The sequence below is a fragment of the Hemiscyllium ocellatum genome, chromosome 3 (genome assembly GCF_020745735.1).
Source record: "Hemiscyllium ocellatum isolate sHemOce1 chromosome 3, sHemOce1.pat.X.cur, whole genome shotgun sequence".
Classification (NCBI taxonomy): Eukaryota; Metazoa; Chordata; class Chondrichthyes; order Orectolobiformes; family Hemiscylliidae; genus Hemiscyllium; species Hemiscyllium ocellatum.
Genome location: NC_083403.1, coordinates 29,427,904 through 29,440,599, shown reverse-complemented (window position 1 = coordinate 29,440,599; position 12,696 = coordinate 29,427,904). Strand labels below are relative to the sequence as shown.

Genomic DNA, 12,696 nt, shown 5'->3' with positions numbered 1-12,696 from the left:
GTGAAGGGGCATAAAGGGGAAGATCCAACCGTGTTAAAAAGAACTCTCAATCTGCAAATAAAAAATAAGACTATTTTTAGTTGTCTGTGAATTTTTTTTTAAAAAAGTAACAAAATGGCAATTGGAAGTAGGCAGGCTGGGATGTTTAAAGATTGTATATGGTTCCCAAAGACTATATTGAGCCTGTTTGCCAGATATACAATCAGGGAAGAAGCCAAAAATGGGATTAAGAGGATGAACTGAAGTAGAAAGTGACAGGAAGGTTAGATTAAATATACAGACGTCCAAATCTATAGATACTTCATGTCAGAGAAATCAAGCCTGATGGGAAACAATGACAAAGACTTACAGACAAAAGCAATGATTGAAACTCATTGGGAAATAGAGGATTAGTAGGAGTGAATGAGAATTAGAGAAATGACCAACAACAGATCAACAGGAAAACAAAATCAATGAGTGAGGTTACAAAACAGCAGGTAAGAACTGTTTGTTTGGAAAGCGCAGAGGTGAAGAACACAGAACTGAAGGAGTTCAGGAACAGAGCATCAAAGCAAAGGCAGCAGTAATTGTTGGAAAGAAAGGTTAAAAAGAACTAAAAGCATCAGCTGAATAACTGAAGCAAGTATTCTTAGTTCATTCATTGTTATTAGAGTTATCAGCAGACAGCAAATCTAGAGATATTAATTAAAACTAATACTTTACACAAGGTGCTCATTAGATATAAAAAGAAGTCATTCGGTAATATGAAATCAGAGTACTACTGAAAATTTAATACAGAACATAGAACATAACAGTTTAGGAACATGACCTTCAGTCCACATGTCTGTGCTGACCCTGATGCTATTCTAAGTTAATCCTATCTGTCTGCACATGGTCCGTATCCTTCTATTCCTTGCCTGTTCATGTGTCTGCCAAAATACTATTTAAGTTTTACAATCATATTTGTTCTACTACTTTTCCAAAGCTTTTCATCTTAAAGTCATCAATTCGCAAGATGATTAAGTCAAGGGGAAAAAAAAACAATATTTGTACTGTACGAGAAGAGAGTGCTAATTAGTTGGCAAGTGCTCTCCTTCGATGTAGGATATAAGAGCAAACTACTGCAACTGTTGGAATCTGAATTGAAAATAAAAACTACCGGCGATCATAGCATGTCAGGCAGCATCCATGGAAAAAAAGCAAGCTAAAGTATGATGAAGAATCATCTAGACTGGAAAGGTTAGCTTGCTTTCTCTCCATGAATGCTGCCTGACCCATTGTGATTTCCAACATTTTTGTTTTCGGTTACATGGAGAATGCATTTGTTAATGCTGATTGGTCATTAACTGCCAGGTCTGGAAAAGGAAGAGATAGCAATTTCAGTTGGTTTTGGTGTATTTACCACCTCCAAAACAATTTCAAGCATAGTCTCGGAACTAGACAGCAGAACGTGACAACATTTTGAAGGAGTGCAGTACTGATTCCGTCAACAGACTCCACAAGAGGAAAAAACAAAGAATAGAAACGCAGTTATAAAAGAAGATTTCATAGCTAGAGGTGAGATGAGTACTTCTGTAATCATCACAATATGGTCTGTTGCCTCACTGGTGCTGGGGTAAATTGGATAAAGGACATCACAAAGAAGGTTCTGAACATTCTGCAATAGGTTGGGGTGGAAAGAGAGTGAGCAAGTTGTTATATACTTAGTACCAACAATGGAAGAGGCTATGGACAGATTTTCGGGAGCTGGGAAGGAAGTTAAAAAAATGGGGTCTTCATAGGAAATAACTGATTACTGCATATCTAACGAGAGTAGAAATAGGAAGATCACGAAAGATCAATTCATGAGCTGCAGAAAGGAAAGTTTCAAATCCTCAGGGCATTGAGATCAATGCTGCAACAGGTTGCACCTCAACAGGATTAGGACACTATCCATCTCGGCCTTCACATTTACCAAAGCATTATCTGCCATTAACATAATCTGTGATGTGATTCCATTATTAAGCAACTTTTCCCATACCTTCATTAGTGATGAACTATTTGTTTCCTCAATATTATTCTTCATTCCTGCATCACTCCTGCTCGTAATTGTTCACACTGACATCTTTCTATGCAAAGGTAAGGGCTACAATGCCTATTTATCTCCTCCCATTAAAAAAAAGTGTACATTCAGAAGCATTTCTTCCACTGTGTTATATATCCTCAAGTTTTGCTGTTAAGTGTGCAGGTTCCTTAATGTTAGTGGGCCATTGGAAGGTCCATTAAGAACATCTTATTTTTTGCTTGGATACTCTGAAGCCTACAGTTTGAACAATGACTTTAGTAACTTGCTCTATTTTTGTTAGATATGTCGAATGGATCAATCAGTACCCAGAGTGAGGGATATTTCTTATATTCCTATTTTATGCTGAGGCTAGTTTAAAATTGACATTTTATTCTTTAAATTAAGCACAGTATTTTAAAATATGCCTTTCCAAATTCTATCGATGTTTCCATTAAAGATCGATTTTAAAAAATTTCTACTTCATAATTTAGAAATGCTAGGGAGGTCAAGGATACTAGATCTCTGAATAATCCATTAAAAATTTCTGCCACTGTCATTGCCCAGCAGCACAGTTTATTTTATTAGAAATTGGGCTAATTAAAATTACAATGGTATGGTCAGGCACCCACTTTGCACAAAAATCAATATTGTTCTAAAGAATCATATAAAGGTTGAAGTGGTGTTCAGTTAGAAGTAGTACCCCATGTCTTCAGTCACCTGCACCCTACTCATAAGATGAACTTTAATTACTGGTTCTCATCTCCACCCAACACTCGCAGCTGACTCTCAGCAATAACCTGGCATGTTGAATTGGGTGGTGTCTTCCTTAATAAATGTAATGGCAAGGATGGAAAGATTCCAAGCAGACCAAATGACCAAAATGATCATGAAATGGACCAAAGGCATTCCACAACATATTCCATGGACTACTGTTGTCATTTTTTCAGCTGTTTATAAAAATAGCAAGGGAAAGCATGTCACTTAAAGTTTGGTTGCAAGCTATCTCAGACAGGGAAACTCTGAATCCAAAATATGGTTTGAAGACCTTGAACTCCAGGCTCAAAGAGTCAGCACAAACTGTACTTCACCTTCGAGATACCTTGAGCAGGTAGGAAGGTAAAATGGTCTACCCTAACTGCAACTCGTGCTGAATATTTGGAATGGGGCAAAACAAGTATATGACGACACTGGAAGCTGCAGTTCTAATCTAGAATGCATGCATTTCTGGCCTTTAATTGATTTAATGATGACCTAGTGAGGAGACTTTTTCTCAGGGCAGAAATGGCTATCACAAGGGGGCATAACATTAAGGTGACTGGAGGAAGCTTTAGGGGAGATGTCAGAGTGTGGTGGGCATGTGGAATGCACTGCCAACAGGGGTAGCAGAGTCAGATACATTAGGATCATTTAAGCAACGCTTGGATAGGCACATGGATGTTCGTAAAATGAAGTGTATGTGAGCTAGTTTGAGCTTAGAGTAGAATAAATGGTCAGCACAACATCCAGGGTTGAAGGGCCTGTACAGTACTGTACTGTTCTATGATATCATCAGCTTGTGTGACCAAGCAACCTTTCTGAAGGATAGCACTGCTTGTGCCTGAATTAGAGATGGATTAAGAAAAGCTGGTCCAAACAAATGCTCATCACCCAACACCCAATTGTCTTATTCTGGTCAACGGGACAAACTGCAAGAGAAAATGCAAACTTTCAAGCTGGCTTCAAAAGTAAAGAATCAAAATTCTGAAGCTCGTCTGCTGAAATGTGAGAACAATGCTCAACAGTTACCTCCAACGAAGGTCAACCTTAGTGGTCCATGAGCTTGTCAAATTAGACATCAATACTATGCCTGAGTGAGGTCTGCTTCATGGAGCAAGACAAGCAGGAGACTGGAAGAACACAGCAAGCCAGGCAGCATCAGGAGGTGGCGAAGTCAACACTTTGGGTGTAACCCTTTTTCAGGACCCCAGCATCTGCAGTTTTTTGTCTCATGCAGCAAGACAGCTTGACAGAATATAATGCTGCCTACACCCGCTATTGATCAGGTAGATCGAGATGAACACCACCTCTCTGGTGTTGATTTCATGCTGAAAAAAAATTACCACCACTAAACTTCCAAGCCTGCCAATGAGCCATTCTGAACACATGCCCCTGTGCTATACCTTCCAAGACCAACAGCAAGCAACACTCAACTACATTTATGCTAACCTGGAAAAAAATGAATTTCTACACAGATCTCCATAAACTCATCCAGAATGCCTTTTCCAATGTGAAAATTGAAATCACTAAGGATAACAACACCAGAGTTGATTGTGATATCCAGAATGGAAAGGAGCAGTCAGCAATCATCGAGTTGGAATCAAAAATGAAAATGGATGTCTAGTCTTGGAACTCTCTGCAGAAAAAGCAGTTGTCCATAACCATTACTGTCCTTCATCAAAGAAAATGCTTCAAAGACACAAGTTTGTATTCCTCTTCAAGAAATTAGCACTGGATAGCCTACATCTTGCTGTGCTTGTGAGACTTAAAGAACATACTGCATACTCAGGTTCTGTCCAGAGCGGACAACAATACTGACCACTAGCTCATTTACTTAAAGTTCAACTTGAATTCTAAGCCTACACTGAAATGAAGGCAGAGTTGGCTGGAGTGGACTAGGAAAGGAATTTACCAGGAAAGACAGGTGGTGAAAAACGGCAGACATTTAAGGAGTTACTTCATGACTCACAACAAAGATATATCCCAGTGAAGAAAGATTCTAGTAAGGGGGATAAGCTAACCATGATTAATCAGGAAGTTAAAGGATAATAACAAATTTTAGTAAAGGTTAATGGTAAGACAGAGGACAGGAAAAGTTTTAACACAAAAAGGAGAGAGAGAGAGAGAAAAAAATTAAGGTAAACTAAGCAATTTTCAGCTTCTTAAAGTACTTAAAAAGGAAGAAACATACTAAAATTGGGAAATAATAATGGAGAACCAGAAAATGGCAGAGGAATTGAATAAACAGTTTGCATAAGTCTTCATAGTGGGACACACAATAACATCACAAAAATACAAAGTAATCAAAGTGCAAAAGGGGGAAAGAAAATAAATCTAATCATAATCAGTAAAAAAAAAGTACCAGGGAAACTAATGGGGCTAAAGGCAGATATGTTCCTTGGACCTGAAGGGTTGCATCTGAGAAGGAAGAGTATTATTGTGAAACTATTAATTCAGAGACCCAGGTAATGTTCTGGGACCAGGGTTTGATTCTGCCATGGCGGATGGTAGAACATGAATGCAATTAAAATTTGGAATCAATAGCCACGTGAAGACCATGAAACTATTGTCAATTGTTGGAAAAAGCCATCTGATTCACTCATGTCCTTTACCTGGTATGGCACACATGTGACTCCAGACCCATGGAAAGTGGACAATTCGACATCGCCAATAAATACTAGATTATTGATGGGGTGTGGGCATCACAAGCTAAATTAAAGGGCACAGGCACAGACAAAAATATTGAAAATTAAAACATAACTAAACTCCCTTCAAGCCTCCTCCCACCATTCAGAGAGATCATGGCTGAACATACTATTCAGTACCCTATTTCTGCTTTCGTCCTTTTATCACTAAGAACTCACGCCTTCTAGAAAGCATTTAATCTCTTGACCTTAACCACTTTCTGTAAAAAGAGAATTCCACACCATTCTCTGGGTGAAGAAATTTCTCCTCACCTCATTCTTAAGTGACCTACCCTATAGCTTAAACTGTGACCTCAGATTCTACACACTCCAATCATAGTGAACATCCTTCTTGTGTTTACTGTCCAGTCCTGTTAGAACTTAAAACGCTGTCAATGAAATCACCCCTCATTCTTCTAAACCCGTGATGTAAAGGTGCCAGTGTTGGACTGGGGTGGACAAAGTCATAAGTCATAGGCTACCAAACCAAGTTATATACCAACAGATTTATGTGAAATCACAAGCTTTCAGAATGCTGCTCTTCGTCAGGTGAAATGGATGGAACAATACTTGGAGGAAACACTGAGATGGCAAGGGAGCAAAATATACTCTGGATACAACTGTGATCATCAAGCCAGGGGATCAACCCTAGTACAACCGGGAGTGCAAGAGGCCATGGCAGGAGCAGCATTTGGCACATCTGAAAAGGAGGTGTCAACCAGTGAAGTTGTTAAACAGGACCACTTGCATGCCAAATAGCATAAGCGGCTAGTGACAGATAGAGCTAAACAGTCCCACAACCATTGGATAAAATTGAAGATCTGAGGTCCTGGCACATCCAATCATGAATAGTGGTGGACAATTAAACAACTCAATGGAGGAAGCGGCTTCACAAATATCACTATCTAAAATGAACCCAACATTAGAGCATACACAACAATCTTCAGCCATCTACTAAGCAGATGATCCACCTTGGCCTCCTCCAATGGTCCCCAGCACCTCAGATGGCAGTCTTTAGCCAATTTTATTCACTTCACATGATATTAAGAAATGGTTGGATATGGGCTCTAGCACCACTCTGGCAATAGCACTGAAGACATGTGTTCCAGAACTTGCCGCTCCCCTATCCAAGCAGATCCAATATAACTACAATACTGGGATCTATCTGACAATGTGGAAAATTGCCCAGGAATATCCTTTTCTCAAAATATAGGAAAGTTCATCCCAGCCACTTACTGCCCCATGAGTCTACTCTTGATCATTAGTAAAGAGATGGAAGATGTCATCAACAGTGCTATTAAGCAGTGCCTGCACAGCAATAACCTGCTCAGTGACATCCAGTTTTGGTTCTGCCAGGATCACTCAACTTCTCATCTCATTACAGCCTCAGTTTAAACTTGGACAGTAGAACTGAATTCCAGAGGTGGGGTGATAGTGACAGCCCTTAATATCTCAGCCACATTCAACCATATGGCATCAGGAGCCCTAGCAAAAAACTGGAACTAATGGGTATCAGGGGCCAAACTCTCCACAGGTTGGAGTCATACCTGGAACATAGAAAAATGGTGTATATGCTTGGGCTCAGTCATCTCTGCTCCAGGACAGGAGTTCCACCCATCTTCAACTGCTTCATCAATGACCTTCCCTCCAACAGAAGGCCAGAAATGGAGATGTTTGCTGATTATTGCACAGTGTTCAGCACCATTCACGATTCCTCACGTACTGAAGCAGTCCATGGCCACATGCGACAAGATCTGGACAACATCCATGCTTGAGCTAACAAGTGGCAAGTAATATCTACATATATAAATGCAAGGCAATAAGAGAATCTGATCACAACCCTCTGACATTCAATGGACACAATCCCAAATGTCAACATCCGAGGGTTGCCATTGACCAGAAACTTAACTGGACTCAGCATGAAAATACAATAGCTACAACAGCAGGTCAGAAATTAAGAACAGTATGTCGTGAAACTCACCTTCTGATTCTTCAAAACCTGTCCACCATCTACAAAGAGAAGTCAAGAGTGGGATGGAATTCACCCAACTTGCCTGAAATGAGTGAAGACCCAAGAATCACAAAATTTTATTCCATGCAGGATAAATCAACTACTTGACAGGCACCATAGCCCCAAGCATCCAATTCCTCCACTGCCAACACTCAGCAGGGCAAAAGGAGGACAAGGGCAAACGATAAAGAAAACACCACTACCTGCAAGTTCCCCTACAGGCCACTCACCATCCTGACTTGGAAACATAACACCATTCCTTCACTGTCACTGAGTCAAAACCCTGGAATTCTCTCACTAATGACATTGTCAGTCAACATATAGCATCTGGACTTCAGCAGTTCAAGAAGGGCAGCTCACCACCATCTCTTCAAGGGCATCTAGGGACAATAAAATCTGGCTGAGACAGTGACACCCACATCCTATGAGTGAATTTAAAAAAAGTCAGTCCAGCCATCCCAGACTATAAGGTGAATGCACTGGCAGTAATATTCCAAGAATCCCTTAATTCTGGAAGAGTCCCAGGGGATTCAAAAATTACAAAGACAACTTCTTCGTTCAAAAACCAAAAGAGACAAGAACAGGTAATAAAAGGCTGCTAACTTTAAATCAGTCATTGGGAAAATAAAAGATAATAGAAATATATATAATCAAACTGAGTCAACTAGCTTCATGAAGGGAAGTCATGCCTGAGAAGTATATTAAAATGCCTTGAGGAAAATACAAACAGAATGGATAAATGTGAACCATAGGTGTAACATATTTGGATTTCATAGTTGGAAGTTATCCATATTAGCATTGGAAAGAATTTGCTAACTAAGAGAACAGAGAGTTGGGTTAAGGGGAGCAATAATGGCAACCTATAATTAGTGGAATACCACAGAGATGGGCAACATATTTTAATGATTTTGATGAGATGAGCAAAATTTACTATTGCCAAACTGCTGGATGACATAAAAATAGCGAAGGTGGCAAGAGGTAAGGATGATGACAATCTACGGAGACATATAGACAGTGCAAGTGGTGGGCAAAGTCTTGACAGATGGGATCCAAAACTGGCATAGTGACAGAAGACAGAGGATGATGGTAGAAGGCTGTTTGCATGACTGGTGCCCAGTGTACAGTTGAGAAATGCAGGGATCAGTGCTGGGTCCTTTATTGTTCATGACATTAAAAAATGATGTAGATGAGAATATGGACACAATGATAAATGAGTTTGTGGATGACGCAGGCTGGCTAGGTGGGCGAGGTAAGGAGGAAAGTGTTAGGTTACAGGAGGATATAAATGCATTTGTCAGATGGCCAGATCAATGGCAAATGGAATTTAACCCTGATAAATGTCAGGTGGTACATTCTGGAAGAAGGATTAATACAAGAGAGTACTCAATGAATGGCAGGGACATTTAGAAGCTTAGAGGGACCTTTGGGATGCTTGTCCACTGATCCCTGAAGGTGGTAGTACAGTTTATTAGGATAATTAAGGCGCACAGTACAGTTGCCTTTATCTATCACAGCATAGATTAGAAGTACAGGAAGGTCTTGTTGAAACTGAACAGAACTTGGTTCAGCCACAGCTAGAGCACTATGTGCAGTTCTGGTCACCACATCATAAGAAGGCTGTGATTGCATCCACAGATTTACCAGGATATCCCCTGGACTGGAGCATTTCAGCAACAAAGAGAAGCTGAATTAACACAGAAGATTGAGGGAGATTGATTGAGATGGAAAAGATTGTGTGTCATGGAAAGAAAGCACTTGCTTCCTTTAGTCAAAGGGTGCATAATTTTAAAGTGTAAAGCAAGAGGTTTCGAAGGATTCAAAGTAAAACTTTTTCACCCAATGGTTACAAGAATCTGGAATGTACTGCTGAGAAGAATAGTTGAGGCAGGAAACCTCAAAAAGTACTTAGAAGAGCATTTGAAAGGTCACAAGATTCAAGGCTACTTGTGTAGGAAGTACTGCATTTTGTCAGTACAGACTTGATGGGCCAAAGTGCCTCTTCTACAATATATGGCTCTACGACATATAAATGTGGAAAACTGTAAGGTTATGTACAATGACAGGAAGAAGAGGGGACAGTATGATTTAATTGGATAAAGACTTCAAAATGCTGCAGCACAGAAGGATTTTTTTAAAATACACTCAAGGAATGTGGACATCACTGACTGGCCAGCATTCATTACCCATCCCTGGTTGCCCTCAAAATGGTGGTCGAGAGTTGCCCTTCTCGAACTATTGCAGCCTACATGCTGTAGGTTGACTCACAAGGGAAGAAATTCCAGGATTTTGACCCAGCTACAGTGAAGGAACGGCAATAAATTTTCAAGACAGAATATTGAGTGGCTTGGCGGGGAACTTGCATTTTTCTTCAGTCCTTTTAGATGGAAGTGGTTGTGGTATGGATGGTGGTAAAGATCTTTGGGAAATTTATGCAGTGCATCCTATAGATAGCACACACTACTGCTAGTGAGTGTCACTGGTAGAGAGAATGGTTTTTTTTATTTGTTCATTTGTGGGATTTGGCATTGCTGGCTGGTTAGCATTTGTTGTCCATCCCATGTTTGTGGATGTGGTGCCAATAAAACAATCTGATTTGTCCTGATGGTATCAAGCTTCTTGAGTGCTGCTGGAGCTGAACCCATTTGGGCAAGTGGGGAGTGCTCCATCACACTCCTGACTTGGGCCTTGGAGCAGGGGGACAGACTCTTGGGAGTCAGGTGGTGAGTTACCTGCCATACCGTAGCCACTGAGTTTATGTGGTAAGTCCATTTGAATTTCTGGTCAATGGTAACCGTCAGGATATGCAGTAATGGCAACACCATTAATGTCAAGGGGCAGTGATTACGGCATGAAAATGTGTTGCTGGAAAACTGCAGCAGGTCAGGCAGCATCCAAGGACCAGAAGAATTGACGTTTTGGGCATGAGCCCCTCTTCAGGAATGAGGAAAGTGTGCCAAGCAGGCTCAGATAAAAGGTAGGGAGGAGGGACTTGGGGGAGGGGTGTTGGAAATGCGATAGGTGGAAGGAGGTTAAGGTGAGGGTGATAAGGTGAAGGTGATAGGCTGGAGTGGGGGCGGAGAAGTCAGGAAGAAGATTGCAGGTTAGGAAGGTGGTGCTGAGTTTGAGGGTTGGGACTGAGGCAAATTGGGGGAAAGGGAAATGAGGAAACTGGAGAAATCTGAGTTCATCCCTTGTGGTTGGAGGGTTCCTAGGCAGAAGATGAGGCGCTCTTCCTCCATCTGTCATGTTGCTATGGTCTGGCGATGGAGGAGGACCATAGCAACACGACAGATGGAGGAAGAGCGCCTCATCTTCTGCATAGGAACCCTCCAAACACAAGGAATGAACCCAGATTTCTCCAGTTTCCTCATTTCCCCTACCCCCACCTTGCCTCAGTCCCAACCCTCGAACTCAGCACCACCTTCCTAACCTGCAATCTTCTTCCTGACCTCTCCGCCCCACCCCCACTCCGGCCTATCACCCTCACCTTAACCACCTTCCACCAATCGCATTTCCAACGCCCCTCCCCCAAGTCCCTCCCCCTACCTTTTATCTTAGCCTACTTGGTAAACTTTCCTCATTCCTGAAGAAGGGCTCATGCCCGAGACGTCGATTCTCCTGCTCCTTGGATGCTGCCTGACCTGCTGCACTTAGGGCATGTCTTATAAATGTAAGGCAATGACCATGTCCATGTCCAATGTGTGCAAATATTACTTGCTGCTTGTCTGCCTAAGCCTGGATGTTTGCCAAGTTATCCTAAATTCCATGCGTTTTTATCTTCTTTATCAACCTTCCATATGGGACCTTGTCAAAGGCCTTACCGAAATTCACATGAACTACATCAACTGCCCTACCCTCATTTACATACTTGATCACCTCCCCAAACGATTCACATTCTTTAGGCATGATCTCTGACAAAGCCAAGTTGACATTCAAACTTTACCTCGCTAAATGGAGATTCATTTTCTCCTTCACATCACTTCATCCAAAAACTAAAGCTGTCCCACTTGATTCAATTTGAAAAGATCAATGTATGGCAACAGCATACTTCATATGCTTGCTGTATTACTGTTATAACAGGGAAAGTCTGTGAGCATTTGTTTTAGACATCATAGGCAACAAAGGAGATGCACATCATCTAATATTTAGCAACAACAAGAAACAAAGACTTATCAACATAAAAACTGCAACCTCAACAAAAACAATGAAACGTTGAAATTTGAAGTTATCACAAGCAGCTGTGAACTGAAACTGGGAAAAATCAAGTGAAGCATCAGGTGCACATTACCATTGTGCACAGCAGGGTTGATAAAAGAGTATCACAAACATTGTGATTTCACAAAACATCTTACAAGGAGGTCATTCTTTATGCGATTTTCCCAATAAGAATGCGTCTTATTGTCAAGTGTGTGCTGAATTAAATATGTAAAAGAAATTTGATTTGCATCTTCTATTATGATATTGTTCATAGTAAAACAATGACTTAATAACTAAAACCAATGTCAGCACAATATACTGCCATATCAACAACTCAGCACATTCCCCAGGGACCTCTCATCCCACTGCAAACTTAAACACTTGAAGAACAGTTAAGTTGCTTTGAGATTTGCTGCAGCTATTTTTGGTTACAATTGAATTAGATTATTTTTGTTATATATTTGTTTCATTCTTTCTCTAACCTAAACCTAGCACAATTTATTGAATGGAGCTCAGATGCATGGGGTTAGCAAAATAATGTTTTCAAGTAATATATGCTTCAAGTCAAAAAATGGAACGCACAGGTCTTTGAATACAAGTCTAACTATTAATGACACTGGGCACTTGAAGACATTGGAGAGCTCTGCAACATCTTGTACGTTCCCACACTGCATTATAATTCAGAGCACAGCCCATCATTGCTAGCCTTTTGTAAAAGAACATAGAAGTAGTATGCCCTAGTGACCAGACCTTTCACTTCTCTTGAATTAAAGAAAAGACAGCCAGTGGATATTTCCTAAGGGGAAGTGGATCAAGAAATAATCAAGCTTTCAATACCACAAGAACTAAACTGCAAATTATATTTACATTTGAGATGGGAAAAAATAAAACACAAGTATACTCCATAGAATTTTATGCATAGCCATATGCAGAGATGTGTTATATACTTCATTATGTTGTACACAAAAGAATCATCGCATAATTAAATTCTAATTTAATCAGGCAGAAATGGTATGAATGCAAAG

At 40.5% G+C, this 12,696-nt stretch overlaps 1 protein-coding gene across 8 annotated transcripts in view; it reads right to left on the bottom strand.

Annotated features, from left to right (window-relative positions):
• wasf1 (WASP family member 1) overlaps positions 1-12,696 on the bottom strand; it is a 104,413-nt gene that overhangs the window by 66,591 nt on the left and 25,126 nt on the right. Inside the window, exon 1 of one of the 8 annotated variants that reach the window (XM_060856346.1) lies at positions 7,445-7,518. The exons of the other annotated variants lie outside the window; for them this stretch is intronic. The gene's annotated coding sequence lies outside the window, so the exon portion shown is untranslated. Of the gene's footprint in view, positions 1-7,444; positions 7,519-12,696 lie in introns of those variants that run through there. 8 annotated transcript variants of the gene reach the window in all.